The 16,179-nt window shown below is 38.6% G+C and overlaps 1 long non-coding RNA gene across 1 annotated transcript; it reads left to right on the top strand.

Annotated features, from left to right (window-relative positions):
• Positions 1-10,769: 10,769 nt before the first annotated feature.
• On the top strand, positions 10,770-13,070 carry LOC308286464. The gene is made up of 3 exons (XR_013962105.1): positions 10,770-10,823; positions 11,063-11,176; positions 11,630-13,070. It is a non-coding gene; the product is annotated as an uncharacterized lncRNA (long non-coding RNA).
• Positions 13,071-16,179: the final 3,109 nt, after the last annotated feature.

The following is a 16,179-nucleotide window of genomic DNA, read 5'->3' as shown; positions in this document are numbered from 1 at the left end:
GGAAAAAAATAAAATCAGAATGGGGCTTGGGAAGGGGGGTGTTAGACGTGGGGGTGACTGTGTGTCTGTGTTTTGGATTAATACTGTGTATATCTGTGCTTCCGGGTCAAAATGACCCGAACAGCACTTAAGGTTCAAAAAATATGAGGGGGGTGTAGCATGGGTGTAGTGCAAAAATATTTTTTTTACATGTTCATCTCAGAAGAATCTTTAAGGCCAGTGAGTTTCAGGTGGAAACAAAATAAACTTCTACCTTTTTTTTCCAAATGAAAATGTAAACCGGGTCAAAATGACCCGAACAGAACTTAAGGGTTAAAGGAGCTATAGTCAACTTTTTCTTGAAAAACGGATGCTAAAATGATTATTTTATCATTGTTTTACTCTTTTTGTGCTAATTTTGAATTGAAACACATATGAAGCTTACCTTTTTATAAAATATTTTCGAAACATTATTTTTATTTTAGCATCCGTTTTTCAAGAAAAAGTTGACTATAGCTCCTTTAAATCTCCCCCATCACACAGCTTGCTAACAGACACAAACTGCACATGTAGCCACAGACAACCACACAACACACCACTTAAATAATGCATCTTGAGAAATGGACAGCATCTGTAAACGTAGCCTTGAAACATCACGGCTATCATGTTTCAGGGCTATAGCTGTAATGATGATGTACCACAATTCTCATTTTCTCCATAATAGCCTACAAGTGCGAGTGTGCGTAGCGACGAGTGAGTGCTCTTTGTATTATATAAGCCTACTCGAGCGGTTTGTTTCCCCATCCAATGATAGGCTATAGCCGAGGAGCGCTACCTCTCCTTCGTGTGAAGCAGTCTACCGTTGTTCTCTAAGGTAGGCTACGTATGCTTCACACTCGGGTACGCTTCACACGAGTCACGTGTAAATAAATCCTCAAAATGAAAAAAAAAAGAAAAGAAAAAAAATATATAAAAAATATAGAACTATAGAGCCTATATAAAATAAAAATCAAAATACAGAAAAAAATCATACAGCGGCGGTCGGATTTTAAGGGGCGGCGGCCCTCCAATATGCATATAGGGGAACACTGATAAGACCAATAAAAAACTATGAGACTATACCTTGATGTGAGTTGATTAGAAGCAGGAACACAAAGTAGCCTATACGTACAGTAGGCCTAGTCAGATCCGTCTGATCCCTTATTGTAGGCTACTGTACTGACTGTGGTGGGTGTGTTTAGGATTCAGTACTGGAGAAATAAAAACTCATCATAAGTTTCACTTTCGATGTTGTGGTTTGCAGGAATCCACACCATATTCTAGGCTCAGATAGTGCATTCGCCCCGTCTGGTGAGGATCCAAACCGGGCCGCTTTAAAGTGCATATAAAATAAGCAACTAATATGACAAGCTATAATAAAATAAAATAAATTAATTTGTGACTACAAAACGTAGAGAAAAGTTGCTATAAAGGAGATAACACGAGTCTAATGGTTCTAGGCTAGATCAGTGGTTCTCAACCAGTGGGTCGAGTCCCCAGATGATTAACTTAATGTGCAACATTGTTTTCTCACTCAACAGTAAACAAACCAACATAAAGTTTAAGTGTATAGAGGGTATCTGCACATTTCTAAAGTGACAATTTAAGGAATTTTTTATACCTCTAAAATGACAAATTAAACATTGGCCAAATTGTCAAATATTAGATATGATTATTATTGAGGTCGCGGACGCGACATATTCAATATGTCACTCTCCATGGTGCTGATTGTATAACCAGCCACAGATCCTATTAAATGGCAGGTGCAATCTGTATCTTTGTTCGATGAATGAGCCTATTCTCTCTAAATGAATACAAATGCTCCAGTTCTCTCAGTTTCATTTACAGTTGACTGGAAATACCGTTACGTGCCCTACCTGCACAAACTTTAAGGAAGGACTGAATTAAGTTTTGATTCACGAGAAATCTGGTTTAAGTTTCACTTTCCATGCAACTGCATTTTAAAGAATGTTTTTTTTCCCTTCTTTTTCTTACCAAGTGAATTAGGCATGCTGATGATATCTGATACTCTTTCACGCCTTTATGCAACCACATCTAAAGAGAAAAGAAAGGTGAGAAAGAGTTCCTGTCTGTCGTCTCTATATATACATAGCCCTATGCTGCCTCCCAGTGGTCAGATGACGTCACTGCATCAGGTGAAAGTTAAACTGTCTGATGATGATGACGGGAAGCTCATTCTATTGATTGATTGATTGATTGATTGAAGAATTTATTAGAAGTTTGCAATAGAAAAAAGTACAGTTTCATGACAGTACAAATCACTGGTACAAGGTCAACTAAAAGGAGATCCTAGAAAGCCGAGGCTTATTTCCACAGGAACCACACTTTAAGTATCTCATATAACATTGAAAGACAGACGGATAGAACATAGTACTTTATCTAGGATAATATCAGTTTCCAAAGCATAACATCAAATACAAAGGCAGAAAAAAAAGAAAAGGGGGGGGGGGGGGGGGGAGCATGGGGGCTTAGTCTATTTACAAGTCACGGGTAGCAGCTGTCTGAAGGTGACTTTTCATACCAATTTTGAAGGAGGCTTGGGATTTGCTCTCCTTTAGGGCTTGTGGAAGGGTGTTCCACATGTTGATGGTGTAGCAGGAGAACGAGTTAGAGCCTTGTTTAGTGTTAAATCTACGTTGATGATGATTAGTGGAGCTGCCTCTGGTGTTGTGATCGTGAACATCCTTGACCTTTAAGAAGTAGTTTGTCAGGTACATGGGAATCTTGGAGGTGTAGTGTATCTTGTACACCAGGGCGGGGTTGCACCACCTCACACTAAGTTCAAACGTAGCCTAGTTGTAACGTAAATGGCTTCTAAGTCAAGACTTACACATTACTAAAATTTCAGCTGTTGCACCACTCTAACGTATCTGTAAGTAACTACTAAATATTTACACCAGCCTTTGGGCAGCACTAAGCCCTTACTAAGTAACCTATCTCTATGGGAGTAGAGCAACTTCACTACTAACGTGGCAGACAGCATTACAGTATATCGGCTATTTAATTAATTCAACAATGAAACAACCCATCTGTTTAAAACATACATTAAGCCCTATATACATTTCGGCCATTTGAAAATAGCCGATCTACAAGCTCACGATGTGTCTGCTATTAATAAAGTATTTCTATATTGCAGGATTGATACTTTTTTTAATTAATTTGAGTACTTTTCAACCACTGCATATACAGCACAACAGCGAATTGAACGGTGTATCCAAAACTTTAATTTTGACTAGGAAGAACGCAATTAACCCTATCTTGAATACATAGTCAGTCTAGCTATTAAATGTTACAACGGCTTGCCATAATAGTGCGCTCTCTTCCCCTGTGTCTCCAAATATGCGCTGCCCTGCGTTACTTCACAACGGGGCAAAATGTATGAGGCCAATATAATTTGTGATAGCCTACAATCCGTTTGCAGGGCAATGCGCTGCGCAGGGATGCGCTCGCCCTGTGCACGCATATCAGTGACTTACATGCCAGTGGAGAGACGGAGGTCTTTGTTGACAAAAGACGATACAAGCTTTATTTCCTTACTAGAAACAGTTCGTTTTCATTGGATTCGGGAACTATGACGTCATTTTATGCGACTATACATTACTTTAGGAACAGTCTACGCATTACTAGTTACGTTATGCCTTAAGAAGTCGTGGTGCAACACCTGTTAGTAACTCACTTAGTTACAAACTAACTAGTAGTTACTAAGCCTCTAGTAAGGACTTTACTCCCTAACTTAGGGCAGAACTTACGTTCTGGTGGTGCAACTGGCCCCAGGCCCATTGCAAGATGCTGTACTCTGTCAGCTACTTTGAGCCACCCCACGCTTTCGTGGTGATGCTCGGTAAGGTGGGTCTGAGGAGGGAGACCAAGCACAACCCTAATTAGTTTGTTTTGGGCTGTTTGGAGCTTTAGCTTTAAGGCAGCTGGGGCGTCGCGATACCAGACAAGGACTCCGTAATCAATGTTCACAGTGGCATATTCACAGTGGCATCCTCATTGTCTCCGCCAGGCCGAAGGCATGGCCGACACCATGTTTTGCACCCTATCCGTCAGTCACATAGACCAGTGGTTCTCAACCTTTTCAGGCCACGACCCCCAAAATAATCATATTTTAACTGTGGACCCCCCACCCTGACGAGCACTAAGAGTTGAGGGATTACATTTTGTATAACACGGTTCTATTGTGAAAATACTGTTCACAATTTCTGCCTCTAATATTTGACAATTTGGCCAATGTTTAATTTGTCATTTTAGAGTTATTAAAAAGTCATTAAAGTGTCACTTTGGACATGTGCATAAACCCTCTATACACTTGAACTTAATGTTGGTTTGTTTACTGTTGAGTGAGAAAACAATGTTGCACATTAAGTTAATCATCTGGGGACCCCCCAAAATAATTAGGGGGACCCACAGGTTGAGAACCACTGACATAGACCGTAAGAACAGACAGTGTTATGCCCATATACTCCACTACATCAAGCCTATTTGGCAACTGGTAAGCATGTGCAATCTTTCTACATTTTCAATGGATTCTTATGTACAGGGATATTAACTCTAGAGGTGAAGCAAAATCTATCCTAAAGAAAAACAGGAACACATTGAGATACACTGCATGATGTTGAGCAGAAATACCAAACCCAGGAGGATTTGTTAAAAGTATACACAAGTTTCCCAAAAATTATGAGTTATAGAACTGAGCATTGTTCTGTACAATGATCAAATGAAATTACATAAATAAAGATATAAAAGAATTGTGTGTAAATATACGATAATGAAATTAGAATGTTATTCTTGTCAATCAACATTTCTATCCATGGAACATCTTCATAGACCTGTGTGAATGGGAGCTGCATTCATGGTGTCCCATCAGCCTGAAGAGGGCGGTATTGGTCCAGGATGTCTCCACTCAGCAGTCTGTCAGAAACTCTGCCAGGTAGCTCATAGATTATTACTCAATAATAGATTTCATCAACAAATAGTATATTATTATAAACATCAATTCAACTAGTGAATGGAGGAAGACACCTGTCGAAACAAAGGTATGTTTAATGTTACTTTGACAATGTGAGTGAAATCTTCATGCACTTCAACAGACTTAATGTGGGACTACAGATGATAAAATATGATTTCAAATGAAGCCGTTTTTTTTTCTTCCTCAAAACACACACACACACACACACACACACACACACACACACACACACACACACACACACACACACACACACACACACACACGCGTGCAAACGCACACGCACCAACATTGGCACCCGTATCACCGCACACTGGCAGAGTGTGAGAGAGAGGAATTTTATTTTAAAAACATTAAACGTGGTCAATTAAATTAAGTTTATAGCAAATTACATCTTGCACAAAATTCGACATTCATTAAAACTCTAAACTTTGACTGGGGAGGGAGTCGGGGAGATAGGTGGATTATTGCTCTGGGACTAATGATCATTATGTCCTGCCAATCTAAATATGTCAAAATATTTGTCATTAAAATGTATGTTGACATGGCACACTGAAACATAAAAACATGTCACTTCATTTCAAAAAGGTTGCCGACCTCTGCTATAGGCTATTTGCCATGCCCAAATGCATGGGTCCTTTCTTCGCAGCAGAATGTTCTGTTACAAAATGTTTTTTTTCCCTTCTTTTTTCCCAGCTGTACGTGATATTCTGTTATATTTGAGGTTACAATGAAAATATGACATAAAATACACGTGAATAATGCATTATCAACTTGAGTCTACTAATTATTTTGGCAGTTGTCAGTTTTTGATAAGCACCACTTCATAGGTCATTGAAAGAAAACATTGCATAATGCAATCAAGGCAGAATGTTTCACAACTATACTGAATATTTACTTTAACATTTGCAGTACCTGCATACACAACTGATCGCAGGTATGCAATCAAATGGTCATTTTTCATTACCATTAACTTGGACATGGAATTGATTGACCTCGAAATTGAGTTTCTACAGCCTGGTACATTCTCAGGACATATATTACCCATGTGTGGTCTAGATATCTCCTAATCATCTTCAGTGTTTTACCAGTGTTATTGTATTGTATTGTATTGTTTTATTTTATCGTTATTGTTGTTTTATAGGCCATTCTCTGTGTGCAGGTCCAATATTAAGCATTTACGCTGTTACACCCACACCCCCTCTATTTTATGCAAAGGCACAATATTATTACTCCAAACTACTACTACTCAAAATAAATTCAATCAAATTGGATGAGCACAAATAGCATAATATGAAAACTGTCCATTGGTATGCAGTAGTGACTTGTAATGTCTATCCAAATTGCCCAGTTACTCTATTTTACTGTATGTTTTTATTTATTTTAAAGGATGAAACGATTTTAAACAAAAAAGGAAAATTATTGATACAAAAATAAAATCAACTGATCCATGCGTTCTTTTCAGAAACAATTGAGATTATTCTTGAGATACAAGCTAGACTCTAGCAGTGCATTTATTCTCTGCCTATACAGTATAGAGCGACTTCAGTAAATAAATAGTTAACAGTCCAATTTTTGTTGAAAACCCGGCATTCAGCATCGACTTTTCTTTTTTTATCCACTTTAGCCATTTTTGATGGGAAAGGTAAGGCAGGTTGTCTTGACTTGTGACCAGTCTGACCACCTGCTTGTTATTGAGACAACGATACAATAATCTCACACACACACACACACACACACACACACACACACACACACACACACACACACACACACACACACACACACACACACACACACATGCTGATGTACGCATTGCGTCCATATGTAAGTGAATAAAAAAAAAACTCAAAATAAAAGAAATGCAGCTTTAGTCCATGCATGAGGTAAAATTTGAAAATGTGTTTATTTTGTAATTTGCCATTAACCCTACAAGGGCCAGTCAGAGTTAACCAAAGGGCTGCATACGGCCCCGGGCCGCACAACGCCCAGGTCTGGTATAGAGAGTATAATTATGAACCGTCATAATTATCTTTATTTGTTTTTTTACTGACAGAAATATCTTTACCTCTAGACACAAATGCAGATTGCACACAGGGCTGAATTTACGGAGGCACAAGCCTAGGGTCACGAGAGTAGGGTGTACCTAGACATATAGAGGTAAAAAACAAGCTGCTGGCCTGGGCGGCTAGTCTAGCGGTCCAGGCACCTGCAGGGTTTGGGAGTTCTACTCCCAATCCCGACGAACTTTGCTGCTTTTCACTCCCCATCTCTCTCCCCATTCCCTGTCTACTGTCAATACTGTTCACTCAATAAAGGCAGAAAATGCCAAAAATATATATATCACTTAAACGCTACACTATACTACTTGGTCCCCTCCTTTTTCCCCATCTACACCAAATATTGACATGACATTCTTAACGTTTTCCAATGCTGTTAAAATGTGTAGAATACATTTTAAATGTCAACATTCTCTCCAGGATGCCTCAGGGAAAATAAACATTTAATCATGAATGCTCATTATGTATTTGAAGCCTACTTAGTCATTTTGATAGTAGGCCTAATATAGCTAATATAGACACTTACAGCATGTGTTGCCTTCATTATAAGGCTTTATGTAAGGCTTTTAATTTTTTGCGGCTCCAGACAGATTTGTTTTTAGTTTTTTTTTGGTCCAATATGGCTCTTTCAACATTTTGGGTTGCCGACCCCTGCCCTAGTGGAATTCAGGACCATTCAGAACCATGTACAGCACTGTCAGACATACAGACAGACAGACAGACAGACAGACAGACAGACAGACAGACAGACAGACAGACAGAACATGTCACTTTGTAAATGGAACTTTGTCCAAAATGCATTCTCCCCATTCAAGCAATCCACGGGCAGAAGAGCAACAAGGGAAAGAGTTCACTACAAGCCATAAACTCTGTACACACAGTGTAGGCTAATATTTCTATTTAATTCGGCCCTAACTGCACTCATAGCGAAACTAAAGTTGAACACTGGTGTGACTATTGCTTAATTTATACCCGTTGTGATCTACAAACTCAATTTGTTTCATCTGTAAAGTGTCGCTTGCTTGTTGCGACCGAAGGTCGCATTAATCAGGGAATTTTAATAAAACCCTGGGAATAAATTCCTTACCAATCAATTTCTTCACCAGTGTGTTCGTAAAGGTGTCTAGTAACATATCTAACAAAGATTTAAATTCAGCATCCCTAGTAAAATATTTGACAGCTAGGCTAGGCTTTTTTTTATGCCCATCTCCATGTATGGGCATAACATAATATTGTATGTGGATACTTATTATTAATAAAGGATAAAATAAAATAAAAAAGTCCATATATGGTCATTCCCAGAAAAGGAAAAAAAACTTTTATGCCCATACATGGAGATTCCTGATGTCATAAATCCCAGGCCGAAAATTTGAATGTTAAGGTACCCCCTTATGCCCATATATGGAGATCCACAGGCATCAAACCAAGGCCCTAACTCACCAAGGCCCTGCTTGGCACTACTTACGTACGTTTTATGCCCATATGGAGATTCCTATATTTTCAATATTAAGGACATTATTAAGGATATTATGTTATCAATATTAAGGACATATATGGGCGGCGTGTTTCTCCCTCCACGTCATCAGCGCCCACACCCTAGGTGGGGTTGGCGATAGGGCCTTTCTGTGTGGAGTTTGCATGTTCTCCCCGTGTCTCCTAGGGTTGATACCCTCACAAAAACATGAACAAACTCCCCCCAGAATGACAACAACTAGAATCGTCAGAGGAACGCTGTGGTTGGCCAGATGGCGGCAAGGTCGCATGTCACCCTGAGGTCGCAAGTCACCCTGAGGTGTCTCACTACTATACAGTACCTATATTTACGACATTCAACAGCGTTCATTAGGCATAGTGGGAAATGTTATCAGTTTCAATTCATGTTCAACACAATACAAAGTAAGAAATGGAAACCTAAACCATTAGGGTAGGGATTAAGTCAAATTCAAGAGTATTGCCTGCTTCTTATTCTGACAAGTCAGAAAGAAAGTGTATAATCATATAAAGTTTTCACGCATGTTATAAGAAGCTTACAACTTGCAGATTCTGGTGTCTTTATAACGTGCAATATTCTACTAAATGTCTTTCTTTTGCTCTATCTCCAAAGTAACCTAGATCTGTTTTCTTGACAAAGAGAAAGCGTTATTCTGTATCTTATATCACCACCTACTCTCCTCAGACCCACATGTTTAACAAAATCCTGAATCCTCAGCAGTAAACAAACCTACATACAGGTGTATAGAGTCAGTGTATCTGCACATTTCTAAATGTCATTATATTTTCATATGTTGCATAAGAAAGAGGCACAGCAAGCTTCTTTTTTTCGGTTATTGAGCTGATGCTTTGAAGTAAAAGGAGACATTGCGAGAGTGAGAGGATATGGGAAGTTTCACATCTACATTTTCTATCAGTAATCATGGTGTTCATGTATGAATCACACGTCACACCCTAACCACTTCCTGTTGCCAGGCACGTACAGTACTGTACAAAAAAAAACAAAAAAAAAACACCAAGGACCTTCAATGGAAATTTCCAAGACCGCACAGGGTGCGTTTTTTGTGGTTTTTAGGCTGGGTGTTTTGACTGTACTTGTGCTGTACTACTTTTTTGTTTAGTAAAGTATTCAATCCATCAATCAAAACAGATTTGCACAAAACACTTCCAATTTTGTCTGCTCAATTCTTATCATCACTTCCAACTTCACTTCACTTGTTTATAGTGTAAGTTCTCTATCCTGATTGGATACACTTGGTATACCAACCTGAGAAGGCATTTGGCATCATTCATAACATGCATGTGTTGCCAGTGTCATTATCCCTTACCTATTTAGCAGCTGGCAAGCATGTGCAATCTTTCTACATCCCAAAATTCTATTAATGTTAAGATCTATACTCTATAGACCTACTCAATTTCAATGCATTCTTATGTACAGGGATATTAACTCTAGAGGTGAAGCGAAATCTATCCTTGAGCAGAATGATACCAAACCCAGGAGGATTTGTTCAAAGTATACACAAGAAAATAATGAAAATATTCCTGTTTCCCAAAAATGATGAGTTATAAAACTGAGCAATGTTCTGTACAATGATCGTATGAAATTACATAAATAAAGATATATAAAATAAGTGTGCGTAAATATACAATTATGAAATTAGAATGCTATTCTTATTGTCAATCAACATTTCTATCTATGGAACATCTTCATAGACCTGTGTGAATGGGAGCTGCATTCATGGTGCCCCATCAGCCTGAAGAGGGCGCTATTGGTCCAGGATGTCTCTAGTCAGTAGTCTGTCAGAAACTCTGCCAGGTAGCTCATAGCTTATTACTCAATAATTGATTTCATCAACAAATACAAACACTATATAAGCCTATGTATCAGTATATTATTATAAACATCAATTTAACTATAGTGAATGGAGGAAGACTCCTGTCGAAACAAAGGTATGTTTAATGTTACTTTAACAATGTGATTGAAATCTTCATGCACTTCAGCAGACTTAATGTGGGACTACAGATGATAAAATATGATTTCAAATGAAGCTGTTTTTCCCTCAAAACACACACACACACACACACACACACACACACACACACACACACACACCACGCACGCACGCACGCACACACACCCACACATACACCCACATCCTCTTTGTAGACATATTAAAAGCTGTACCGTTGCCCAATCTTTCAGTTGAACAACAAAATGCATGCAGTCATACTGATCCTTGGGCTTCTGCTCTTCCCAAAAGGTATGTTTTTCCCCTTTTAATTATGTTGGGGTTTATTCATTTTTTGTTCCCCTTTATTTATATTTCTTATTCCACCCACATTCAGTTGACTACCTTCTCATACATAAATAATTTGTATCTTTTGAGAAATGTAATTATAAGGGTTTGTTCAGAAAGTCATGCTTCTGATACTCATGCATACGTTTGCATTGGATTTCAGTCGCTGTAACCTCTATTATACTGCCCCTCTGTTGTCTTAGCCTCTGCCTTGAGATGTTTTGCGTGCGAGCCGAAGGAGCTGTTAACCAAAGGAACCTGCACATTAACAACGCAATCATGTGATGCTTCCATGGATCGTTGCGGCTCAGGAACAAGTAATACGTCTATGGCTTTATAGACCACATGGCCTCTCCTGTTTACCCAAATGTTTCACATTCTTCAGCACAGAAGAATATTCAAATATTTTTCTAGACAGAGCATTAAAGGAGTAGTTCACCCCCAAGATTACTTTTTTTCCCTCTATTGATTACTCATGCCATAAAGACTTGAGTTCAACAATATTTTTGGTTTTTTGTCGCATTCCTAAGACAATAATTTGATTATAGTAAATGTATGCCCATTGATTCCGGATGGGGACCCAAATGCATTCGGGTGTTAAATTTACTATAATAATTTTTTTTTGTTAGGAATGCGAGAAATACGAAAAAAAATATTATTGAACTAAAGTCTCCATGGCATGAGTAATCAACAGAAAAAAAGTCATCTTGGGGTGAACTACTCCTTTATAAGTATACAGACTAATGTATGTTTTATTTATTTGTTCACAGCGGAATTGTTGCCAGGCATTACCGTGAAGAGCTGCGTCACACAGTTGATGTGTGAGACACGCACTCCAAGCAAGGATACAATCAGCTGCTGCGAGAGTGACTTGTGCAACAGCGCTGCGAGCACTGCTGTGAGCGTCTTGCTCCTCATAGCACCAGTGCTCTCTGTGGTTCTGTTCAACTGAGGGTTTCACTGCTTCTGTTTGCTACTTATCTCTGTATGATCTCTTGGTACGGAGTGCTTTGCTATAGGCCCTTACTGCAACCGTAGGCACGGGTGCCAACATTGGCACCGGGGAGGGTGATCACCGGCACACAGGCATAAGTGTGAGAGAGAGGATTTTTATTTAAAAAAATGTTTTTTTTAAAACGTGGTCAATTAAATTAAGTTAGCTCATTTATAGCAAATTACATCTTGCACAAAATTTGACATTCATTAAAACTCTGAACTCTGACTGGGGAGGGAGTCGAGGAGATATAGGTGGACTATTGCTCTGGGACTAATGATCATTATGTCCTGCCAATCAAAATATGTCAAAATATTTGTCATTAAAATGTATGTTGACATGGAACACTGAAACTCTAGAAAACATGTCACTTCATTTCAAAAAGGTTGCTGACCCCTGCTATAGGCTATTTGTCATGCCCAAATGCATGGGTCCTTGCCTCGCAGCAGAATGTTCTGTTACAAAATGTTTTTTTTTTCTTCTTTTTTCCCAGCTGTACGTGACATTCTGTTGTATTTGAGGTTACAATGAAAATATGACATAAAATACACGTCAATGCATTATCAACTTGAGTCTACTAATTATTTTGGCAGGTGTCAGTTTTTGATATTCACCACTTCATAGGTTATTGAAAGAAAACATAATGCAATCAAGGCAGAATGTTTCACAACTATACTGAATATTTACTTTACATTTGAGTACATGCAGTACCTGCATAAACAACGTGCTCTCTGTGGTTCTGTTCAGGGGTAGGCAACCCTAGGCACGGGTGCCAACATTGGCACCGGGGAGGGTGATCACCGGCACACTGGCATAAGTGTGAGAGAGAGGATTTTTATTTTAAAAAACATTTTTTTAAACGTGGTCAATAAAATTAAGTTAGCTCATTTATAGCAAATTACATCTTGCACAAAATTCGACATTCATTAAAACTCTGAACTTTGACTGGGGAGGGAGTCAGGGAGATGGGTTGATTATTGCTCTGGGACTAATGATCATTATGTCCTGCCAATCAAAATATGTCAAAATATTTGTCATTAAAATGTATGTTGACATGGCACACTGAAACTCTAGAAAATGAAAACATGTCACTTCATTTCAAAAAGGTTGCTGACCCCTGCTATAGGCTATTTGTCATGCCCAAATGCATGGGTCCTTGCTTCGCAGCAGAATGTTCTGTTACAAAATGTTTTTTTTCTTCTTTTTTCCCAGCTGTACGTGACATTCTGTTGTATTTGAGGTTACAATGAAAATATGACATAAAATACACGTCAATGCATTATCAACTTGAGTCTACTAATTATTTTGGCAGGTGTCAGTTTTTGATATTCACCACTTCATAGGTTATTGAAAGAAAACATAATGCAATCAAGGCAGAATGTTTCACAACTATACTGAATATTTATTTGAGTACATGCAGTACCTGCATAAACAACTGATCGCAGGTATGCAATCAAATGGTAATTTTTCATTACCATTAACTTGGACATGGAATTAATTGGCCTCGAAATTGAGTTTCTACAGCCTGGTACATTCTCAGGTCATATATTACCCATGTGTGGTCTAGATATCTCCTAATCATCTTCAGTGTGTTACCAGTGTTATTGTATTGTATTGTATTGTTTTATTTTATCGTTATTGTTGTTTTATAGGTCATTCTCTGTGTGCAGGTCCAATATTAAGCATTTACGCTGTTACACCCACACCCCCTCTCTTTTATGCAAAGGCACAGTATTATTACTCCAAACTACTACTACTTAAAATAAATGAAATCAAATTGGATGAGCACAAATAGCATAATATGAAAACTGTCCATTGGTATGCAGTAGTGACTTGTAATGTCTACCCAAATTGCTACTTTGCTGTATAGAAGCATTCAAATTGAGCCCTGTTGGCCCAGTTGCTCTATTTTACTGTATGTTTTTATTTATTTTAAAGGATGAAACGATTTTAAACAAAAAAGGAAAATTATTAATACAAAAATAAAATCAACTGATCCATGCGTTCTTTTCAGAGACAATTGAGATTATTCTTGAGATACAAACTAGACTCTAGCAGTGCATTTATTCTCTGCCTATACAGTATAGAGCAGGGGTGGGCAATTATTTTTTCCATGGGGCCACATGAACAACAGAAAATATTGTGGAGGGCCGGGCCAAAAGGCAGTGCTCCCCGCAAGATGTGCTCCCCACAAACTAAAGACACAGCTTTACCTCCGACTTCAGTAAATAAATACTTACCAGTCCAATGTTTGTTGAAAACCCGGCATTCAGCATCGACTTTTCTTTTTTTAGCCACTTTAGCCATTTTTGATGGGTACGGTAAGGCAGGTTGTCTTGACTTGTGACCAGTCTGACCATGCACCTACTTGCTATTGAGACAACGATTCAATGTTCTCACACACACACGTGCTGATGTACGCATTGCGTCCATATGTACGTGAATAAAAGAAACTCAAAATAAAAGAAATTTAGTTTTAGTCCATGCATGAGGTAAAATTAGAAAATATGTTTATTTTGTAATTTGAGAATTAACCCTACAAGGGCCGGTCAGAGTTAACCAAAGGGCTGCATACGGCCCCCGGGCCGCACAATGGCCAGGTCTGGTATAGAGAGTATATGAACCGTCATAATTATCTTTATTTGTTTTCTACTGGCAGAAGTATCTTTACCTCTAGACACAAATGCAGATTGCACACAGGGCTGAATTTACAGAGGCACAAGCCTAGGGTCACGAGAGTAGGGTGTACCTAGACATAGAGGTAAAAAACAAGCTGCTGGCCTGGGCGGCTAGTCTAGCGGTCCAGGCACCTGCAGGGTTTGGGAGTTCTACTCCGAATCCCGACGAACTTTGCTGCTTTTCACTCCCCATCTCTCTCCCCATTTCCTGTCTACTGTCAATACTGTTCACTCAATAAAGGCAGAAAATGCCAAAAATATATATATCACTTAAACGCTACACTATACTACTTGGTCCCCTCCTTTTTCCCCATCTACACCAAATATTGACATGACATTCTTAACGTTTTCCAATGCTGTTAAAATGTGTAGAATACATTTTAAATGTCAACATTCTCTCCAGGATGCCTCAGGGAAAATAAACATTTAATCATGAATGCTCATTATGTATTTGAAGCCTACTTAGTCATTTTGATAGTAGGCCTAATATAGCTAATATAGACACTTACAGCATGTGTTGCCTTCATTATAAGGCTTTATGTAAGGCTTTTAATTTTTTGCGGCTCCAGACAGATTTGTTTTTAGTTTTTTTTTGGTCCAATATGGCTCTTTCAACATTTTGGGTTGCCGACCCCTGCCCTAGTGGAATTCAGGACCATTCAGAACCATGTACAGCACTGTCAGACATACAGACAGACAGACAGACAGACAGACAGACAGACAGACAGACAGACAGACAGAACATGTCACTTTGTAAATGGAACTTTGTCCAAAATGCATTCTCCCCATTCAAGCAATCCACGGGCAGAAGAGCAACAAGGGAAAGAGTTCACTACAAGCCATAAACTCTGTACACACAGTGTAGGCTAATATATCTATTTAATTCGGCCCTAACTGCACTCATAGCAAAACTATTGAACACTGGTGTGACTATTGCTTAATTTATACCCGTTGTGATCTAAAAACTCAATTTGTTTCATCTGTAAAGTGTCGCTTGCTTGTTGCGACCGAAGGTCGCATTAATCAGGGAATTTTAATAAAACCCTGGGAATAAATTCCTTACCAATCAATTTCTTCACCAGTGTGTTCGTAAAGGTGTATAGTAACATATCTAACAAAGATTTAAATTCAGCATCCCTAGTAAAATATTTGACAGCTTTTTTTATGCCCATCTCCATGTATGGGCATAACATATATTGTATGTATATGGATACATATTATTATTAATAAAGGATAAAATAAAATAAAAAAGTCCATATATGGTCATTCCCAGAAAAGGAAAAAAATAATATGCCCATACATGGAGATTCCTGATGTCATAAATCCCAGGCCGAAAATTTGAATGTTAAGGTACCCCCTTATGCCCATATGGAGATCCACAGGCATCAAACCAAGGCCCTAACTCACCAAGGCCCTGCTTGGCACTACTTACGTACGTTTTATGCCCATATGGAGATTCCTATATTTTCAATATTAAGGACATTATTAAGGATATTATGTTATCAATATTAAGGACATATATGGGCGGCGTGTTTCTCCCTCCACGTCATCAGCGCCCACACCCTAGGTGGGGTTGGCGATAGGGCCTTTCTGTGTGGAGTTTGCATGTTCTCCCCGTGTCTCCTAGGGTTGATACCCTCACAAAAAC

The sequence above is a fragment of the Nannobrachium achirus genome (genome assembly GCF_963921795.1).
Source record: "Nannobrachium achirus genome assembly, chromosome: 6".
Classification (NCBI taxonomy): Eukaryota; Metazoa; Chordata; class Actinopteri; order Myctophiformes; family Myctophidae; genus Nannobrachium; species Nannobrachium achirus.
The sequence above is the reverse complement of the archived record's forward strand: the minus strand, read 5'-3'. Positions and strand labels throughout refer to the sequence as shown.